General features: G+C 41.4%; 1 long non-coding RNA gene across 1 annotated transcript; it reads left to right on the plus strand.

The window, feature by feature from the left end:
• Positions 1 to 27: 27 nt before the first annotated feature.
• On the plus strand, positions 28 to 19,918 carry LOC310898663. Its single transcript, XR_014583517.1, has 4 exons — positions 28 to 482; positions 11,459 to 11,603; positions 13,047 to 13,158; positions 16,284 to 19,918. It is a non-coding gene; the product is annotated as an uncharacterized lncRNA (long non-coding RNA).
• Positions 19,919 to 20,307: the final 389 nt, after the last annotated feature.

Genomic DNA, 20,307 nt, shown 5'->3' on the forward strand with positions numbered 1-20,307 from the left:
GCGGAGGGTCGCGCGTCCCCAGGCAGCCGTTAGGAGGCGATGGGCGCGCGCGTGCGCTCTGTGGGGCCGGCCGTTGGTGGCGTTACCTCAGGAGCGCCCTGAGGGAAGGGGCGGTGGGGCGCTGCGTGAGGGGCTTTGAGCGGCCCTGCGGGGAGCCTTCGGCTCGTGCTCGCCCCTCACACCGAGCTGCCCTGCTCTGTTCTCTCCCAGAACCACGAAATATCCACAGCTTGAAGGGATCCACAAGGATCGGAGTCCAACTCCTGGCTCCACACAGGACCACCCTAAAATCAGACCCCATGGCTGAGAGCAGTGTCCTAACGCTGCTCGAACTCCATCAGTTGGAGCAGCCTGGGCAGCCTGTCCCAGTGCTCGAAATAGCTGAAGAACCTCGGGCCGCTGAGGTTCTGCAGGCTGCCAGGCGTGCCGGTAGTACTGCTGCACGCAGCGAGCTGTCGGAGCACATGCTGAGCAGTTAAAAGGTCTGCGTTGAATTTTGTTTTCTGTTTGTAAAACCCCGTGCATGATCCCCTGATTTGGGGGCTGTAATGCCAAACTAACTTACTGGGATGGTGGCATAGCTTCAACATAAACACGGTGTAAGATGGTAACTAGTTTATAACCAAGGGTACCGTGCAGCAGTGAGCTGACAGTGGCGATTCTCTCTGACCAAAATTTGCTCCTTGGGTGGTTTCTATCCTGCATCATATAGAATATAGACATTATTGAAAGCAAACTTAAATATGGACACTAATAAAGGCAAAGAGGAGGTATTTTTATATTGAAACACCACTGTCCATCAGCAGGTTGTATTTCTCTTATGCAATGTGTATATGGCATTTTGACCTGCATATATGAAGGCTTATAATGTAGATTGGCCTTTCTCAGCAGATACAGCAGTTTCTTACTGATGGGAAGTCTGCATATACTCTGAAAGATAGTTAAAGTAGATCAGAACAGGAGGGGGAGCTGTCAACGCACCAGGCAGAGAAGGGACTCTGCACAGAAGTAAACTTCCCAGCCAGGGAGAGGAGGGCTTCTTGCTTTGCTCCTAACAGGAGTCAATGAAATGTGCTTTTCTCACGGTCTGGGAGTGGAAGTAGGGTACTTGGGTGTGTAATCATCTTGTGTAGTGAAACGTTTAGCAGTGAGAACTCTCTGAGACAATCTTTTCTACCAAGGGACCAGCTCAGCATTCTCATATTTGTACTGATCATAATTCTTTTATAAGTGACTGCTTCCCTTAAAACAGCAGGTTTTATCACCTTGTTACGATGTCCTTTAAGAGACATATCCCTTTCCTTTAATTCTCTGTAGCTTCTTTCCTCCAAAGACCTTACTGTTTTTCTAGCCTTTGATTTATGAGACACGTAACTGGAATAACAATATGTTTGTTTCTTTTTGTCACACTTAGTGTGACAAAATGTTGCTCTCTGATCATTACACATCTTCATTTACATAATCAAATTTAACATTCTTGCTGGGTTAGAGCTTGGTTATAAAATTGTCAGGGTCACATGGTTTTGAAAGTAGAGCCAGAGAGATTTTAAATTACCTTTAATGCTGTAGAATCTAAGCTACGGATGGGTAGCTTTTTGGAAACATTCATTCAGAAAGGGAATGGCACAAAAAGGGGAGCAGACTTGTTTCATTATTTAGTTTTGGTTGTTTTACTTGCTGTCAGATTTCTCTTCATATTTTGGTTTCTTAGGATGAAAGGGATGAAAGTGCTTAAGGTAGATCTGGGACTGCTCACTGATTCCATAACTATTCTGCCGGCATCTTTGTTCTCATCTTATTTCTAATCTCTCAGTGCTGCCTGCAGCTTCAAGCCACGCTTTTACAACCAAATTCCTCTTTTTTTTTTTTAACCTTATTCAAACGTATTGTAAATCCTGCTTCTGTTAATCTGTTCCTCTGATAGGAATTATGCCAACCTTACTGTGGTGGGTTTTTTTGTTTGTTTGTTTGTTTGTTTTCTAATTCTTACTAGAATATTTCTCTTATATTGTCTTCTACAACAAGAAGAGATGAGGGAAGAAAGTGATGAGTGTTGAGTACATGCAGAACTGAGAGGCAAAGACAGAGCAGGTGGGTTAATCCATTTGTGGGTTTAATTCCTAGCTACATTGGCTTATTTTCCAAAAATACTACTTCCAACTGCATTTCTGCCAAAATAACTTCAGAACGGTGAGTTTGATTGGAGTTTAAAAAAAATATGGGTCAAGAAAATCGGGAGTGAATCTCATTCCATCACCTGTGCTTAGCAAGCTCTTCTTTCTTGACATAAATCTTTCTTTAACCTGAGGCAAGAATGCATTATTAGGCAGAGCCCTGAGTGTCACAGCTGTTGGCAGACCTCCAAGCCTACATCTTAATAACAAACTCATCCTTTCGAAGGCTGCTGGTTCACGTTAGCTTGGCTTGAGTTTATTCAAGGCTGCCATTGTCTCCCATCTTCTCTCTTCTGCTGGCTGTGATGTTTTTTTAGCTGGCTGTCAAGCTGTTCCAAGAAGCTGAAGCAGCAAAAAAATGGTTCTCTTTCAGCAGGGTTAGGTTTTGCTGAATTTGTTCAGTGTGCTTGTGCAAGCAGTAGTGCCAGTGCCTTAGAGGGGGCAGGAGTGCAGAATGGGAGCAAGAGGGAAGGTGGGGCAGCAGCAGCTGTCTGGGATGTGCGGATGTTGCTGTGCACCCTCTGTGAGAAAGGGGTGAGATGAGGCTAAGCTGTGGGAAGAGCCCTGTGCTCTTTCCCTTTGGTTGTGCTGCAGAGTTGGCTGGTAAGTGCTGTTTTCACATGGGAATTTAAAACTACTGAGTGCCCTTGCTTTACGTAGGGTATAAGATAAAATCCTCTAGCTGTGCAGAGAGAAAGATTCTCGTATTGCCTGTGTCCTTTGGCTCCTTCATTTAACCTTTGTTTATTATGTCAAAATAGCAATTAGACCTGGTCAACAGCACTTCGTTGTCAGACATAAAACAGAATAAGCTTCTTACAATAAATTTGTGTTTACGGACTAGCTGCTTTTACCTGTTGCAGGTATGACTGATGAATTTTCTTTCTTTAAGGTGAACTTAAAATGTGAGGAGGCATCTTCAGGCTCTATTACCTGAGCAGTTGGTTTACATTCTCATTTTTTCTATTCCTTTTTCTATTCCTAGCTACTCTATTAAAATCAAATCCATCTTCGGGAAAGTATGCCTTCAAACAATATTCAGACTTAAGCAGTGTTGTGATCTGGTGCAGGTGCCTTGCACAGAATAAGTTTTCCCCAGTTTTGGAGAAGCTCTTTGCTCCTCTATTTCTTATTTCCAAATGGTAGTTCAGTTGCTGACACTCAGATGCAGCGCTGCTTAAGCTGGCTGAAGCAGGTGTTACAATTTGTTTCCAGCCTCTGTTTCTTCATCAGTTCGGTGGCAGGACTGTGCGTGTGGCTGCCCAGTGAAGCAGATCTAGGAATTGGTTTTGGCTGGAAAAAAGCTTTTTTGTTGTTGGTGTTGTGGATTAGCCTGGCTTCTGAATGACTCCACCCCTTGAATGACTTCACTGGGTGCTTCTGTACCAGGGGAGTGAGCTCTCCCAGAGATTTACTCTGGCTAGGGCAGGCCAGCATCCGCGCTACAAGCAGATGCACTGCTTTGGCACTTCACCTTCACCAGTGTTTGCCAGCTTGTTGACTGTAAACCTTAACAGTTCCCCCTCTGCCTGCCAGCTTTCCTTGCTGGAATAAATATGGAGGTGGCTTATAATCAAGCTGCACTTTCCAGTTCAGAGAAGGAGGCTGCTCTGGAAGTTGCAGGGAGTCATCCACTCCTTAATGGATGTAAAATGGGTCCCTGATAATTACAGATAAGTGCCTGTGTCAGTTGTGGAGAATCCTTAAATGTAAAAAAGGAAGCCGTGTGACTGATTAAATAGGTCTGGTTTATGGAGCTGTGCAACATTAGCTGTCATCAGTGGTTTGAGTAATTAGGCTGGAAGATTAGCAAAAATAAGACTTTCAGTTTACTTTCATTGCTAAATTTTTAATCTGAGCAGTGATGAGAAAAGTTGTGAGAGTGAAGTCATGTGTCAAAAATATGACTGATACACACTGATGTCGGGGCAAACTACATAGCTAATGAACAGCATTCGAGATATGCTGCATGACTATACAGAAGACAAAATTTGTAGGTAGAGGTAATAACTTGTAATGTTAGCCACTGTGGCTGGAAAAGTGTACGTGCTGTAGGGCACAGGCTCTGCTTTCTCTGAAGTTCTGCTGCACAGTGTGTAGCTGGGGTTGCGTGGTAGTTAGGAGGTTGTAAGTAGGAAGTCTTCTGAAGATGATCGTGTTTCTTGCATAAGATCGGGAGGTAGATGTCATTGTTTGGTTTGGCTTCTTTCTCTTTCATGTCGTGTAGTCCCCGTTAAAAGGGGAGCCAGAGAGTCTTTGGACTTCGAGCGAGTGGCTAACTTCTCCACCAGTAATTGTCGAGCTGGCAACAAGCCAGTGAAATGATACTTTGCTCTGTCTGACTAAAAAGGAACTTGAATCGCTATTCTGCTGTTGAGTTGAATTTTTGACCACAGGGGTCAGCCTCTGGTGTAAGCCAAGCTTGCAGGAAGAGCTAGTGATGTAATAAATCCCTTGCTAGCTCTTTTTATCAGGGAACAAACGCATATCTAATCTTGTTCTCCATCCTCAAGTGTTGAAAAGAACGCTAACATAAGGTCTCTTTAAAATAGTGTTAGCACAGTAGCAGAACTCCCTTTAAATAGGACATGCAGGCCCTCTTTCAACATTCCTGCATGAACAGAAAGGGAAGAGTTCGAGGGCCCTCCGTCAGGGGAGAGCTCTGTTCAGCAACAAGAGTGAGAAGAGGAACTGAGCAAGAAGGATGATCAAAAGCACAACCAGAGTACTCAGAACACAAACTGGGAGAAAGATGGGAACTGTTTCTCCCTTCTAGCCATTCAGCTTCATGCAGGTGTCCCTGTAACCTTCCAAAGCCACTGGAGCTCTCCCAGCCTTCCCCTGGAGGGTGGGTAAGGGAGCAACAAGAGATTTTGGGTGGAAGGCAAACAGGAACTGTCATGAGCGCTCCCGCAGGTGCAGCCCTGGTGATGGTTTAGCCCGTGTTCAGAGCACTGCGTGGGGCTTGGGGCACTGTTCCCTGCGTACGGCACCAGGCAGGGAAAATGGGTATTTTCAACCTGCGGTCTTTTGGCTACATGGGCTAATTTTACGAGCATGGGTAATTGCCTTTGCTATTGAAATTCATCTGGGTGAATCACAAATGATGCAAATCAACTCTGTCCTTGAGCGAAATGGCAGAGGTGCAGTGTCAGTAGGTTACACAAGTGTCCATGTGGCTAGTGTTTTGTAGGCTGACGGGAGAATAGTATTCTCAGTAGTCCTCGCCTTGCTCTTACGTGCAGTCTCCAGATGGGTTAGTTTGTGCCATCTCCTTGTCATGAAAAAAAGACAGGCAAAAGATGAAGGGCTCTGTGGTTCAGGCCTGCTTTGTTTCCCACTGATGTGCAATCAGGTATATGCAAAAGGCTTCATATGTCATGCAAACAGCATGATCCAAGGTCGCTTTTTATGTTGGGCTGGCCGCTGGTTCCAGTATACTCGCCCATAACCAATAGTGTGTGCATTGTGCAGTTGTATTTCTGTCTGCTGGTGGAGGCTGTGAGCAGCTAGCAATTAGACCTTTCCTGTGGTGAATTTCGTAGTCAGAAGTGAGGATGATCAAATTGAGCCTGTTTTCCTATTTATTTCAGACATGAAGAATACACAAGATTTTGCTGCATCAGAACCAGAACAAACTTTTTAGCATACTTTCTCCATTTTAATTTTCTTGATTAAAAAAAAAAAAGCGTTTGATTTTCGGTTGTAGCTCTTAATTTTAACAAGCCATTTAAATAGGAAAGAGTTACTTCTAAGCCTGGAAGCAGTCAGTAGATTTGGAAAGCAGTGTTAAAGGATATACGGATACAGTCGTGGGGTTCATACAGGTCAGATTATGTGTTTGCAAAATAAACATGTTTATGCACCAACACTGGGAGCACTCTCGGAGTGCTTGACCACAGGGCATAAAGTTACAGTTGACAAATGACAATCTGTCATCCTTAGCTGTTCCGCAGCTTTGCTTGCGCCTTGGCAGCAAGCTCCATGACACTGATAGTTTTACAAATCTGAGACATGTACATATTTATTTCTTATGCTGCTTTCGACAGATGCAGGGAAGGGTTGTCAGATGCATCTGCTAGTGTGGTACCTGGTAATAGTCGGCTCTCTGTTCAACAGCATTCCTTGTATACCCTGGGTAAATGATGAACTGTAAGCATGTAATGATCCATCCACTGCGGCTTGTATTTTCCGTCCAGCACTAAAACAAACAAAAACACACACAAACAACCACTTGTTTTACACTTTTCTCTTTCAAGTGTTATTTCCAAGTTGAATTTGGCTCATTGTTTTCTACAGAACATAGCTCCAGCAAATCATATCCCACCGCACCTTAAATGCAATGGGTCAATTTTGTGACAGGAACCAAAAGTGAACGGTAGTTGGAGAATTTCAAAAAAATTAAATAGTGTTGTTTCAAAGGCTTCTTCCTTGCTCCAAGAGGTGAAGTTTGAATGAGGGAGCCAGTGGCTTCACAGATGTATCCCTTCCCCTTGCCCCTTGCTGTCACCACCCTTGCGATGCTGCCAAGACTTGATTTCTTTAGCCAAGCAAATTAATTTTAAGGCTGCTTTGCATGTGTCTTTGTAATTTGAGCACCATAGAAATTGTTAAATGAAAACAACTCCTCCTATTCATTGTTTTTTATTAACTGTGTTTATGCATTGGGCCGCAATGAGGCTCCAGTATCATACAATTTGCTGCTGCAGGCCATTCTGGCATATTTCAGAAACTGTCCGCGCTTTGTCTTAAAAGTACGAGATCTTGCAGTTGTTGTAAAGGCTCTTTCAGAACTCACTGTTCTGAAAAGTTTAAATATTCTTCTCTATTTGTGTGTATATATATATGTAGTCATCTTAAGCCTACTCGTTCTTGCCCAGGCATACTCCAGCTGCTGTCTCTTCTCTGTGCCTGCTGGATGTGTGTATGCTAGAAAATTGAAAGGCTCCCAGACCTCTCTCAGGTCCTTGGTAAATGGTGTGTCACAGCCTGCATCCTGTGCATAAATACCCTCTGCCTCTCATCTCCCTATCAGGGCGGTGGTGGCCCGGGTAAAAATTATCTGGCTTGGGCCCAGATTTGAGAAGTATCCATCCCCCCAGCCTTTGGTGTGAGCTCACCTGCGTGCTTCTTCTGCACCACCTGAATGCCAAATGGCATCTTTCACATGGTCGTGGGTGCTCTAAAAGATGTGGTGTGAGAGACCGGTGCCCAGAGAAACTCAGCTGTGTGCAGGCTGCATCTCCAAAGGTTTGTCTTCTGAGCACTCTCGGGCTCTGTTTATGAATGGCAGGGGCTTTGGTTCATCTGCAGTTTCCTTTCCTCTGCTGAATTTTCTCACGCTGACGCTACACTCTGTAATATTTCTCCTTGTGGTCACAGAAGAACACTAACTGTTTCTAAATCCGATTCTGTCTCTTGCGGACCTTTTGCCCTACCCCAGTGGCACATCTGAATCCCAGTTTGGAGTTCCCCCCAACCTTATTGTGTGACCTTCTTTTATCCATGGCACTTCTGATTGATGTGGTCATCATCATGCTTCACAGACTTGACAATAAAATTAATTGGTTTAGGGTTTCTGGATTAATGATTACATGATATTTGTCCTTTGGGATTCAAAGTTTATACCAGCCTTTTGACAGACATATGGTACTGTAAAATATGTTCGAGCCAATTTGTTTAAGAGAGAAACCTCTCCCTGCTACTCTGCTGCAGCTGCCACGAGAAGTACTCAAACTACATCGTTTTCTACACAGCAGAGAAGGAGGAGTACTGGTGGTGTGTTTGACTGAGAGGCCCACAGCTCTGCAGTTCCATCTCCAGGGATCCTATTTCCATGTCAAACATGTCAAGTGACAATGACTCTGCCTTGCCTTTAGCTAGGTTGTCTCAGTAGTTAATTACCCCCACTTTAAATGTGTGCATTTGTGCTGGAGCGAGCATACCTAACTTTGGCTCCAAGCCATTTTGTTCTGTGTTTCTTTTCTGCTAAAACAAAACTCACTACCATTGTGTTTTAACAAAAATGCCAGGTGGTGCCAGGTCCTCTGCCTTTCAGAGGTGTCAGGATGTGGTGTTGTGTTTGGTTTGTATTTTGAAACTTCTGCCCAAGCACGCCCAGTGTGTCTGATGCCGTTTGTGTGACACCGTGCAGCTGCAGTTTGTTGTGCCAGTACCCTTCGTCTCTTTCGTGTCTTCTACTTTGGTCTGCACTGATGTCATATTAATCCATCCATATCTCAGGTCATCCCATTAAAATATCATTTTAAAAATAGCATTGCAATATTATTTTTTAGTAGTTTTTTGAGGCTTCCCCAAGTTTCAGCAGCTTGGATAACTGCTTCAATAATCTCTGTATTTGAAAAAAACGGAGAGGTGGAGTCATTTAGATAGTAACCTCTGATTTTTTTCCCCCTCCATTTTATTGCCTCAGAGAAGTGCCAGTCTTTGTTCTTTGTTTTGCTCTGCTTTAAGTTTGGAGCCAAAATAGATGCTCAGTTTTGGTAACAATGGGCGGATATTTCCACAGTGAAAGAAATACACTGCCTGCAATTTGTAGTTCTTTTCAGTCTGGGTTGTGACTAGGGTTAGGCTAATACCTGTCCATGTTTACATAAATCTGTACAGGTCAGTTTAGTTTCATGCTCTTTCTTCTCCGACTAAGAAAGACAAGTCGGTAAAATGATTAGAAACTGCAGAAGATCTGTTTGTTCATAGAAACATTGCACTCTACATTGCTGAGTTGTTCTCTGTTGAATCTGTTCCTTTCTGGTACTCCTGTATTTATTTAGTGGTGCTATAGACGAAGATTACTCTAAAAAGCTTCATTATGCTGGTGTAATACAGAGATAGTCAAGCTAACCCTTTGCATTTTGGTGATGTCTATTGTCCATTAACAGTATTTTCCTAGCTATTATTCTCTCACCCAAGAAGGTCCAAATAGTTTGGAGGATGACTCAGTGGCACCTCCCGTCACACCTTGAAGAACGGTGGCTGTGCTTCTGAAGAAAGCTCGTTTAGACCACATGGCAAATTTTGATGAGTTCTTCGTTAACTTCAGATTTAATTTTTTAAAGTTTGCATAACTCCTCTCATTTATGACTGCTTTAGTATGCAAGAATGCTAGAAATAACATGTTCTCAGGTGAAGGGAAGAAGGAAAGGAAACAAACCACATAATGCACCATTTGCTCTCTTAAGACAATTAAGGTGTGGCACAGGAAGGTGTTGAAAGGATCCCTGTCAGGTCCTGCTTTGAAGTGTTAACTTTATATTCCGAATGTCAGAGTGAATGATGCCTCAGCTTCGCAGGCATATGCACAAGAGATTGCGGTGAGCTGCCGGGGAGTGAGCTCATGGGCAGCATGCTTGTGCAGGAGCGTGTTGCTCTGTGAGCTGCTGAAGCCAAGAAGGGCAAGCGAGGCGATGCAGGCACCGGGGCCTGTCCTACAAGTCTGCCTGCGAGCATTAGCAGCGTGATAAAGGAAACACAGTTCTGCGAGACTTCTTCACTGGGAACCGAGTCACAAATGTCAAGAAGAGGGACTTATTCTTAAAACCTGAAGTTTGTAGTTGTACAGCCACAAAACCGTAGTGAGGTATTTAGCAGTATAATAGCACTGGAAGGCATATTTTGTTTTCGTATTTAGCATGACTGCTCTGTGAAACAAGAGCCCCTTCCAGTTGCTGCCTCGGTGACACCACACAGGCAGTTGTTCTCCCATATCCTCCGCTCTGGATGACAATGCTGGAAGGAAGGGACTGATTTACCAGAAAATTAGAAGTGAATCAAATCCAACTTAGGATTGTAATGCTTTTTGTTGTGCATTTTTTATTCGTTTATTTTATTTGGGGAAAAGTGTGTGATCATGGAGATTTGGATGCTCCTCTCTCTTTCACTGAAGAGAGTTATGAGTTACCCCAAAGCATATCAAATTTTATCAAATGCAAATTTTCTTCTGTTTCACTGCCCACCCACACAAATACTTTCAGAGTTAACCTTTCAATAAGAGAACTGAGCTTTGCCTGAGAAACCCTTCTCTTGTTGAGAATTGTCTGTCTGATGAAAACTTGAGCAGTGAAAAGCAAAGTTTCTGTCAGTAACATTTCATTAATGGATAGTTGTTTGAGTCTGGCATTTCAACAGCATGATCATTAATTATGGAACATACTTGCTGGATGTTTGCTGTGCACAGTGGTCTGCAGTCTTCACATTGTGCTTCTCGTGTTAAACACATTAATGTAAGAGCTGTAATAACAACATCTCACAGATCAGCATAAGAAAATATTGTTACTTTCATGATTTATCTGAAAAGGCACCAGGCCAAAATTTGTGAGAACAAAACCTCTGTATCCCCATTATGCTGGAGCAAATCTCATTGAAAGTTTTGTTTTCTATGTGTGATTCAGAGTGTACGACCTTATGGTTATTATCCATGCCTTCACTGTCCATAAATTTGTTTTGTTTTCTAACTTATAAACTGTCCAGAAAACTTGAAGTGTTTTCCTATGACTCAGAAGATAATCTAGAAAACAAAAGCAACCAAAACACCACACAAAGAAAACAAAAACCCAACCTTTTAATTTTTGGCTTATACAAGGGTATGGTCATCACCTCATTCTACCTCAGATTTATCTGTGCTTAATCCAGCATGCCAAAATGCTCTGGGAGGAACACCGCAGCGTCATTTTGTTGCAAATGCATTTTATTCTTGGAAAGGCTTTGGTCTCCCAATTTCTTTGTCTTGGGATCTTGAGCATCCCAATGTCCAAAGGTGACACTAGCCTGCTGCTGAGACACAGGTGGAACTTCAGCCATTTGTCTTCGGCTCTGTAAACCTTTTCCTCTCGTGTTTTCTTTCTCTTTTCTCTTGACAGCTGAGTGCCGTGGTATGCTGGAGATGCAGGTCCACGGATACACCTATTGGCTGAAGCATATACCGAGTGTATCTGAGGATTCATTATTCTGTTGTTTTTATCCTTGCATGATGCAGCATCATTTCCCCCCTCCAGATATACTGCCTAACATATTAGTTTATTTAGATGTTCGCTAGAGGTTTCTTTGGTCTTCCTTGTTGAATACTCAATTGCCAGCAGTGGGTGTAGCTGCCCGTGTTGACAGCTAGTTCCATTTGCAAACACAGACTGCTCCCTTAGGCACAATTCCTTTGTTAATGATGTTTCCAAGCTATACGGAGTTACACAACAGTCATGAGAGTAACTACTGTCTTATGTCATACTTTAATCCTTTTTCTAATTACCATCTGTCCTTATATATGTTTTCAGAACGTGGATCATTGCGCTTACTTGTGAACTGAGCTTCCTGAAAGCAGATTTTGCATGTTTCATAGGATGCAAAAAGATTGCTGAATAGGAAGCAACTGGATTTTCAACTGCACTTCAACGCCTCCATGAAGAAGACAGGAACATAGTAAGCAATGCTTTTGATGATAAAGGGAGCATTCCTATCCGAGCAGTTTTTCAAGTTAGCAAAAATGCAACCTATTGAGTATAAATCACCTTTTAAGACTTCCTGGGCATGAAAAGAAAAAAAAAAAAAAAAGGGAAGCAAGAAAAGGAGTTAATCATCTGCCTCTGTAGAATGTTGTTTGTTTTGTTCTTCTATCAAAAGAGAATGAGTAGATTTACCCTGATGTTTACAGTCTTTAGCAGTAAAGCTACCTAAATTGTAGAAGGAAACGTACGTACCAGTCATACACACCATGATATTATTAGCTGTATTTATTTGGGCTATGAACAGCACTTAGATCTTACGCTGAACCATCAGATGTTATCGCATGAAGCACAGAAGTTTTCTGAGTGAGTAAATGATCTGAAATGCTGTCACTGTATTCCTGGGATCTGAAACAGCCTGCAACATTTGTGTAACTGCAGAGGCTTGCCCGGCTGTAACATGCTCAGCTTCCTCTAAGAGAGCCTAGCAAAAAAAGAGAGTAAGATACCCATCAGTTTTATCAGTAGAACAAATCATTGACTAATGCGTGCAGTTTTTGTCCACCACCTTGACTGAGAATATATCAGTTCCTGCTTGAACAATGCAACTCTTCTGAAGTAAGCATAGGACATTGCTTTGTAAGAGCAGAAACTGTAATGGGCTACGTTCAGATCTAAACATAAGCAACTGTAATTCTGCTGAAATTCGAGAAGTGGTATTGCTTCGTGAAAGGTTTAAATTGATTCCTAGGTTGAGGTTTAAAATTCTTAAAAATCATGAAGTTACATTTCTTCTGTGACATTTCTAGCTCAACGGTATATAGCCTTGCTCACAGGAAGAAGAAGAATTTATGTATGTATTTACTTATTTATTTTCCAGTAAAATTCACATACTGTCAGATTCCTTATTTTTCTGTGCGTTTCAGACTCAGGAATACTTTGACCAAACAGCTTCACATTTGCACCACTACCTGTACAACAACACGTGTCTGGTTTTCAGCAGAGCCTGAGGTTAGGCCAGAATTAGTAAGCCTCTGTTGAGCTTTGTGCTGATGTGACTAAACCAGTGCCTGAACGAGGGAGTTTAAAACTGTCCTGGTTATCCCTGCAGTGTGACTCAAGTTGGAATATACGTGGAGCTGTATGTAGGCTTTCCTTTGAAAGTCCTTTCTTAAACAAAAGCCTCTGCTGAGCTTTAATTATTGAGCTCATAGCTCTCCTCCCTGATACTCTGTCCTGCCACTAAGAGACCAGACTGGTTTTCCTTGAGAACTTTCCATGGCATGTTCATGCCCGTGATTCTTTATTGCTTAAGACTGACAAGCAGTAGCATTGTTACAGTACAGTCTCTGTTTTTCTTTCCAGTAGCCCAAGATATTTTTTCTTTTTTTTTTTTTTTTTAAACCTTTTTCCACTTCAGATTCCTCTCATGCAGCTGCTCGGGAGAATGACGTTTCTCTCTAAAGCATGTTCAGAGGGAACGTGTGAATGCAGATGTCAGACTGCAGGAGCCAAGACTGGGAGTTGAACAGGTATCTCAAGAGCTGTGTAATTTTTTATGCTTTGCTCACAGATGAGAGGGCTGTGATTCTCGTTTGTCTATCTGATGGTAACTTCTCTAGGGACAGTATCTCTTTCAGACAGAAAAGAGAACTCCAAGCTTCTTTGTCTCATAATTACCCTGCCGCTGCCATGATGATCCAGAAAAAAATAGAGCAGGCTTTTTTCTTTTCTCTTCTACCCTGCTCCTATGCTAGTGAAAAATCCATTTATTTCAAACAAGTATTTTTATTTAAATCCATATCTTTAAGAAACAGGTCAAACTTGTCAGCCACGTGATTTAGTTTACTCATCTGTAAAACTGACAACGTTTTTTCCTTAGCTGAGGGGTGTGGGTGGAGGGCAGTTATTTGTAATGTAAGTGAAAGAAAAATTACTTTTTGCAAAGAATGGTTGTTTCTGAAATACTAGCTGTTAGATATACTGTGGTTTGAGTAAAAACCTTGGTATGTCATAAGGCTTTGTTTCGGTGACTAACACATTTTTATGGACATTCCAACTTTGAACCCTCCCATCGTGTTACTGGCCCTGCAGCAACATCCCTAAGCCTGGGTTACAGGAATACTATGCTGCATATATAAATCAAATATCAAAAATACTTGATAAAATATCAAAGCCAGGTGAATATTCACTTTTTGCTAACACTGCTGGGCTACAATGCTAGCACTTGGTACTGCAGTGACATTACTCAGTGCAATTCCACCGCTTACACCAGCAGCAGCTTTTTTCCTCCCTTATCTTTTGCATGTCTTAGTGATGTTACCATATCTGTGACTTTGTGTGGTGCAGTCAAATCCTGCCTCTGAAGATACCAAGCCTGAGATTAGTAACTGACTTCACATCAGAGCCAGGATGGTGTCATGCCTGTATTGTTATGGAAACAATTAGATCGCTGGGATGTTTTGCTAATAGAGCTGATGATGCCCTGCCTCTAAGTTCTACCATTTTTGTCACTGTATGGAACATAGTACGTGACGGATCAGTGTTCTCCAGTAGGATTCAAATCACTGTGAAAGTGGCTTTTTTATTCTGTCCTCTGCAAGTTCAGTCCTCAGTCCAAGGGTCCTCAGTCACCCTCTCAACATGTTAGTTTTCTGTACTTGGAGGTCAGATCTTGGTTTGACTTCCCCACTCCCGACGATGTTTATTTGTTCACAGCCTTCTTTGTAACTGCATACCTCAGTGGCTATCATTACTTGGTAGGTGCATTGGCTACAGAATGATCTCCATGTCGCTGCTGAAGAACAAAAGCAACTTAATGTGATTTACTGTATAGCTGCCTTTCCCCTTTCTTCCCTGTTCCATCGAACTTCTCAGTGGCAATGACGTGCCTTATGCATAGCTGAATACCTTTGAAAATGAAATAACATTTCTATTCTTTAACAGTGCAACAGTAAAGAATAGAGACATACAGGAAGGAGTAGAGGTTCTAGATGCATACCGAGTGTTTTCCTTACAGAAATTGGTCTACACAGGCCTGACAAAACTGAGACTTCTTCACAGTTGGATTGGAGCTTTGTAGCAGAGCTGGGGGCTGTGTATCTAGTTCTCAGTGACGATAGTAACAGCTAATGCTCCGTTCCTTACAGTAGTTATTAAACCCATTTAGCAAGAAAATATATTTAAGAACTTTTAGTTATTTCTTTTTGTTTTTGGTGTTCTCCGTGAACCATCAGAGTACGTATTTACATTTTCAAATGTATTTACATTTTAACTATAATTGTCTCCTGAGATTATGAAGTCTGTCATTTTCAAGAAAAACAAAATACTTATTTGTTAGGACAAGTACACCTGTTTTATTTTTGTCTTGTAGGACTTAGGTGGACTAGATGGCCTCCAAAATATCTTTCCACAGGAATTTTCTGTGATTCTCTTGACTGTAGAGCACTTGTGATCACTAAGTGATGGTCACCAATAGAGGAAAGTTTTGCAAGTTGAAATAATAAAGTAAGGAGGGTGATAGTTTAAAGTTTGCTCAGCAAAATGTCAGTTACATTGTAGTTAGTATGCCTGACTGAAATCCTAGTAAAAGATTTTTTCTTTTTTTTTTCTTCCAGTTCATACTTTGCCATCTGCCCCTTTGACTTTTAAAATAGGTTTATTGACATTATCCACAAAAACAAAATGCCACCTGAGCATAAGGATTGTTTAAATGAGCATAAGCAGTTGTTTACCAAGGATTTAGATCAGCATATTAAGACAAATGGGGTTTTTCAGTGCCCTTTTTCTGGCAAACTGGTCATTGTGCTGTTTTTTTTTGTTGTTTGTTTTTTGTTTTGTTTTTTTTTTTCTGACGTGATACCAATGTAAAGGAAGACAAATAGTTATCTAACGGCTTGTTATATAGCCAAGATGACGTAGCAAGAAATTACCCCAAAAAATCAGCTTCTCTTTTATGAACTCAGGTAGCTTATCTTGAAAAAGCATTATTGTGATAAATCAGAAAATTAGACTGTGGCTATCTGTGTTTCCTTTCAAGCAAAGCCAAATGCAAATACTATTTTCCTGTGGTATAAAATCATAGTAAAATTATTAGAAAACTACTATAGTCTTGGGCAACTTAGTAAATTTAGATATCAAATTATATTTCATACTTTCTGTACTAGGGAATAAATTTTTCCCACTATAGACCAAATCAAATAAATCCCCCTTGAACATTTGATGTCTTAATGTGGATTTTTAGATTCTTAAACTGGAAACTGATTTCTGAAAAATACTGGAGTGCAAACCAGCCTATTCAGCTGTCTGAGGTGCTCAGATGACAAAGTAGGTTAAGAGTTTTCTCCCATGCAGAGTTGTTAAGCACATGGAATTGATTTTTAGATCATAGTTTTTCATAAACCCTTCCTTATACGTACATATGTGCAAGTATCCAGCCATCCATAAATGTCTTTTTTGTTTTACAGCAAGGACCTTTCTTCACCCCTAAGTCCCAAACCTTGCTGGTACAATGAGTATCATTGAAGTATTTTATTAGAGCTTATTTCTTGAGGTCCAAGTACGTAAAACCTGGAAGAAACAGATTGATGTAGATTTTAACTAAAATGTATTGAGGATGATGGGTATCAAAATGCTGAATCCTGTTGGTTATCCATAGGTTATGCCGACACCCTACAGTCATTGCACGCTGGTGGAGCACAGAAGGATTCCCATTGCACTGCTGAGACATGCAGCAAGAACTCCTGGAGTAAGCAGGTGCCAGACTGCTTGCCTTTTTGCTGCGCTTCAGTATCTTTTCTGCTTAGAGAACCAACAATGCCTGAAGCCATTGGCTTTCCCAAGCAGTTCAAGACCCAGGAAGGTTATACTTGGAACTTGTTCAGATGTTGCAGTAAATTATTCAGTGAAAGGGGAATTACCTGAGATATGGTAAGCTGTGCTCATCCAAATGCACAAATGTGATTTCAGATGTGAAAATGACAATGTTGTGCAATTCCCCACAGCAGCAGCACATTTGGGCTCCAGCGGGTGAAGAGTTGCAGTGTTTAGAGTTGCGTGGTAAAGCCCAGCAGTGAGGCTGCAGCAACTTGGATGTGTGAGAGAAGCCCTACCTAAGCAAGCAGGACAGGGTGAGGCAAAAACCTGTTAGCTCTTACCTGGGGTCTTCTCGACAAATGTGCATTAGATACATCCGAGAAATAAGGCAAAGCTTCTTTTAAGAACACTGAGGTAAAAATTAGGTCTCAGGTGGTCATTTATGGTTCAAGTAGCGGTTTATATATTTATTATAATTATACACAACCTCGACAATCTATATTGCCATTCAAAAATAAATTGAAGTATTGTCAATTTGCACATGATCTGTCACTAATCAAGGTCCCATTTGCATACATAGTAAACATTTTGCATACTTAAACACTGCTTTTAATTTTAATCCCCCTTCCCTCCCCCCAGTCCGGTGGAGATATGTTTAGAATATGTAAACAAACTTTTCCAACTATGTAACATTCAGCAACTACCACCTTTTTCTTTTAGTTAATTTAATTAAACCATCTCAGCACTTTATAAAGGTAGCTGATAGATAATAGCTCTTAATTGCATTTTGTTTAAAATGGTTCTTCATATATCACAGTGCAGTGATTCCTGCTTTTCACTGCTTGAAGTGTTTCCCTCTGACAAGGAAAATAGAAAATGGAGTTTGGTAACTGTCAGGTAAGTCACATGAGTCAATTCCCACTGTACCATTTTGTAGCGCCAATATTTATGTTCAACGGTGTTCACTTGTTATTTATATATGTAGTAGACGGTTGAAGTCTTCAAATTTTAACTGTGGAGAACTAAGAATTCATCTAAGAGTCAGCTGCCACACAGTTTCTCTAGCATATTAAGGATTTGTACTCCTAATGTTATCTTGGGAGCTGAAATTAAAATGTTAAGCCATGAATTTTTACTATCTTTGTCTTCTGGTGCTTCAAAGGCTAGAAAATACAGAATAATGAAAAAAGCATTACGAAAAAACAAAATATTCTGCCATTCAGTTAAAGAAAACTCATTGCTCGTGGTGAGTAATGTAAGCAGCATTAGTATTTATAGACAATACATTGATCCACATTTTAATATTTGTCACCTGGAATTCAGTTTAGGATAGCTCACATAAAAGTCAGCATAGTGAAATATTACTGCTTGTAACAAAAATCGAAGCACTGTTTTGAGCGATGAGGGTTATGCTGAAACTAACCAGCACCAGGCCGGGAGAAGAAATTACTTCCTGCCAAACTGTTTTGTGAAGCCTGAGCTGAAACACGCATTAGGCGCTTCACCCAAAAAGCTTGGGAATGTTTAGGCTCCACCCAGTTACTGAAGATTTGCAAGCACGTCCCGAAGGCAGTATTCATGCAGGAGGGTGAGGCTACCAGATGCAAAGAAGGGAGAGGATTCTTCATTCAAATTCAGACACACATAGCCAACTCAGTGACCAAGCAACGATGGCAGGTATATGGTGTTAAAACTCCCTTGTCAGATGAACAGAAGAGTGCACAAGCTTAAGAGATGGTTTAAAATCTGTGCTATACATCAATGTGACTTCCCAAGAGAAGCCTGAAGTTTAAAATAGTGTGATAGAAGGGAAAGAATTTGTACTTTTTACAGGAAAGTAAAAGATCTTGCTGGTAAAGCAGAAGGAAAGGGTTGTGATGTTTTGTAACTGAACTTTTACATAAACTTGTAGGCTGCTCCTCTTCTCTCCTGCCCCCAACAAACAAGAAACACTCTACTACCTTTATAAAGATAGCATTGCTTCCTATCTTATCGTTATGGGATGGAGAGAACATCTTCAAACATAAGAAACCATCTTGTCCTCAACAGAACAGGAAGTATCAAATAGGATGTTAGCAATGAATACCTGTTTTTTTAAGCTACACAAGATGCAGGGTAGCACACTACTGTTGGTGTCCACCCCCCCCCCCCCCCCCGGCCAAAGTTTGTTGTGATTTATTTAAAGGTAATTCATTCTGGTGCTGTCACAGTGGCCACAAGGTAACTCAGGAGTCCAACGTGCATAACCTGTTCGAGTCGTGCATAGTTTGAGTAGATGAGCACCTTAAGTCTATGTCCTAGTAAAGTTTTCTTCGTAACAGAAAATGGATTACACATTAACAAGTCATACCTTCACAGGTTAATGTGAAACTTGCTCTGGAAAGACTAAGTTTGCCCTTACAAATAGAATTCTTAACATGTACTTTGTTACCAGCAACCAGTTGCTGTCTGCAGTCTACATGTAGCAATACTCTCCACATCTAGAGACAAGAGCACAGCAAAACACTACTCTAGTAAGAAAACCTTACTAAGACTACTTTTACCATATCTGCTTAAGCTTGACATATTAAACAGCTGTAGAATTTATTTGGCCTTTATGCATTAAAATTGCTTCCATTGCTTGCAATATAACAGTGAGAATTTAATGACCAAGAGCAGGAGAACCATTTTTTGTTCTAACATCTGACCTTTCAGCTACTGGAAAGCACATGGGAGATTTCCAGTGATCGAGTTCTTCCCCTGCTAGGTATCAGGAAGCTTACTTACTCAACAAATTAATGTTTAGATGGGTTTTAGGAAGCCAATACCTAAGAATGCTAGTTATCACATTACTGTGCTAAAGCCACGAAGACGCTCATAATGTTAAAGCCTACAGCATGAAAGCTTGCTCAGTCATGTACTGACTGACGAAGGACAATTGACACTGAAGCACAGGCACCACTTGGGTGCCAAAGATGTGCAACTGCAGCAGCACAAGTCAAGACTAAGATTGCAGAGTAGCTGCAGCTTGCCTCAAGGTCGCTCAGCTTTTGTTTAAGAGCTTTCAGTAAGTAAATGCAAGGTGTCACACCACCCACAACTGACTGAGTAGGGGAGGTGCCTGCACCTCAGTCATAGAAGTACAATCCCAGCACTTGAGCTAGTTCAGCAGCTATAGCTATGTCTAAGCAACGCTTCCTTTTTCTGTGAACATGGTGCAGAGTACAGTTCCCCTCTGTCAACCCACAGCTTAGGCCTAGGACTCTTTGTAGCATCAGGGCACAGATGAAGATAAAACAGCTGCCAAAGCTGGAAGCAAGAACACGATCCTTGGCTTGTTTACAAGAGCAACAAGCTTATACAGGAGAGCTGCTGCTGGAACGCCTAACACCTCAACAGGTAAATGCCAATCTGCAATGGAATTCATGTCAGTAAAGTGTTACGCTGCAATTTATCTCACTCTCGGGCTGACATAGCTAATAAACTACTTTTCATGGAGTAGCCCATTCCTCATTCCTGTTCTGGTAATAGAGTTTAAAGTCAGAAGTTAAGTGGCTTGTTTTTAACAAGTGCAACAGTACCTCCGTGACTAGCAGAAGCCTATAAATGTATGAACAGACACTGGATCTTGGTGATGCGCAAGACAAAGAAAATAGTGACTCAGCTATATAACATGACACTTCCATTAGAAAGTAAATGAGCAAAGGTAACAGGTAAGCAATTCCAATTTCATCAAGTATAATTTTCATCTTTCATCAAATATCATCAATTTCATCTTTGGGGTGAATATCCAGTTTGTATGCTCTTTTGTTTAGATCCTTGGTCAAACGGAGTGTTATGTCAAGTACCACGGGTTAAGTAAGCGCTCAGTATTTGTTTCAAGTTTG

The sequence above is a fragment of the Anser anser genome (assembly GCF_964211835.1).
Source record: "Anser anser genome assembly, chromosome: 4".
Lineage (NCBI taxonomy): Eukaryota > Metazoa > Chordata > Aves > Anseriformes > Anatidae > Anser > Anser anser.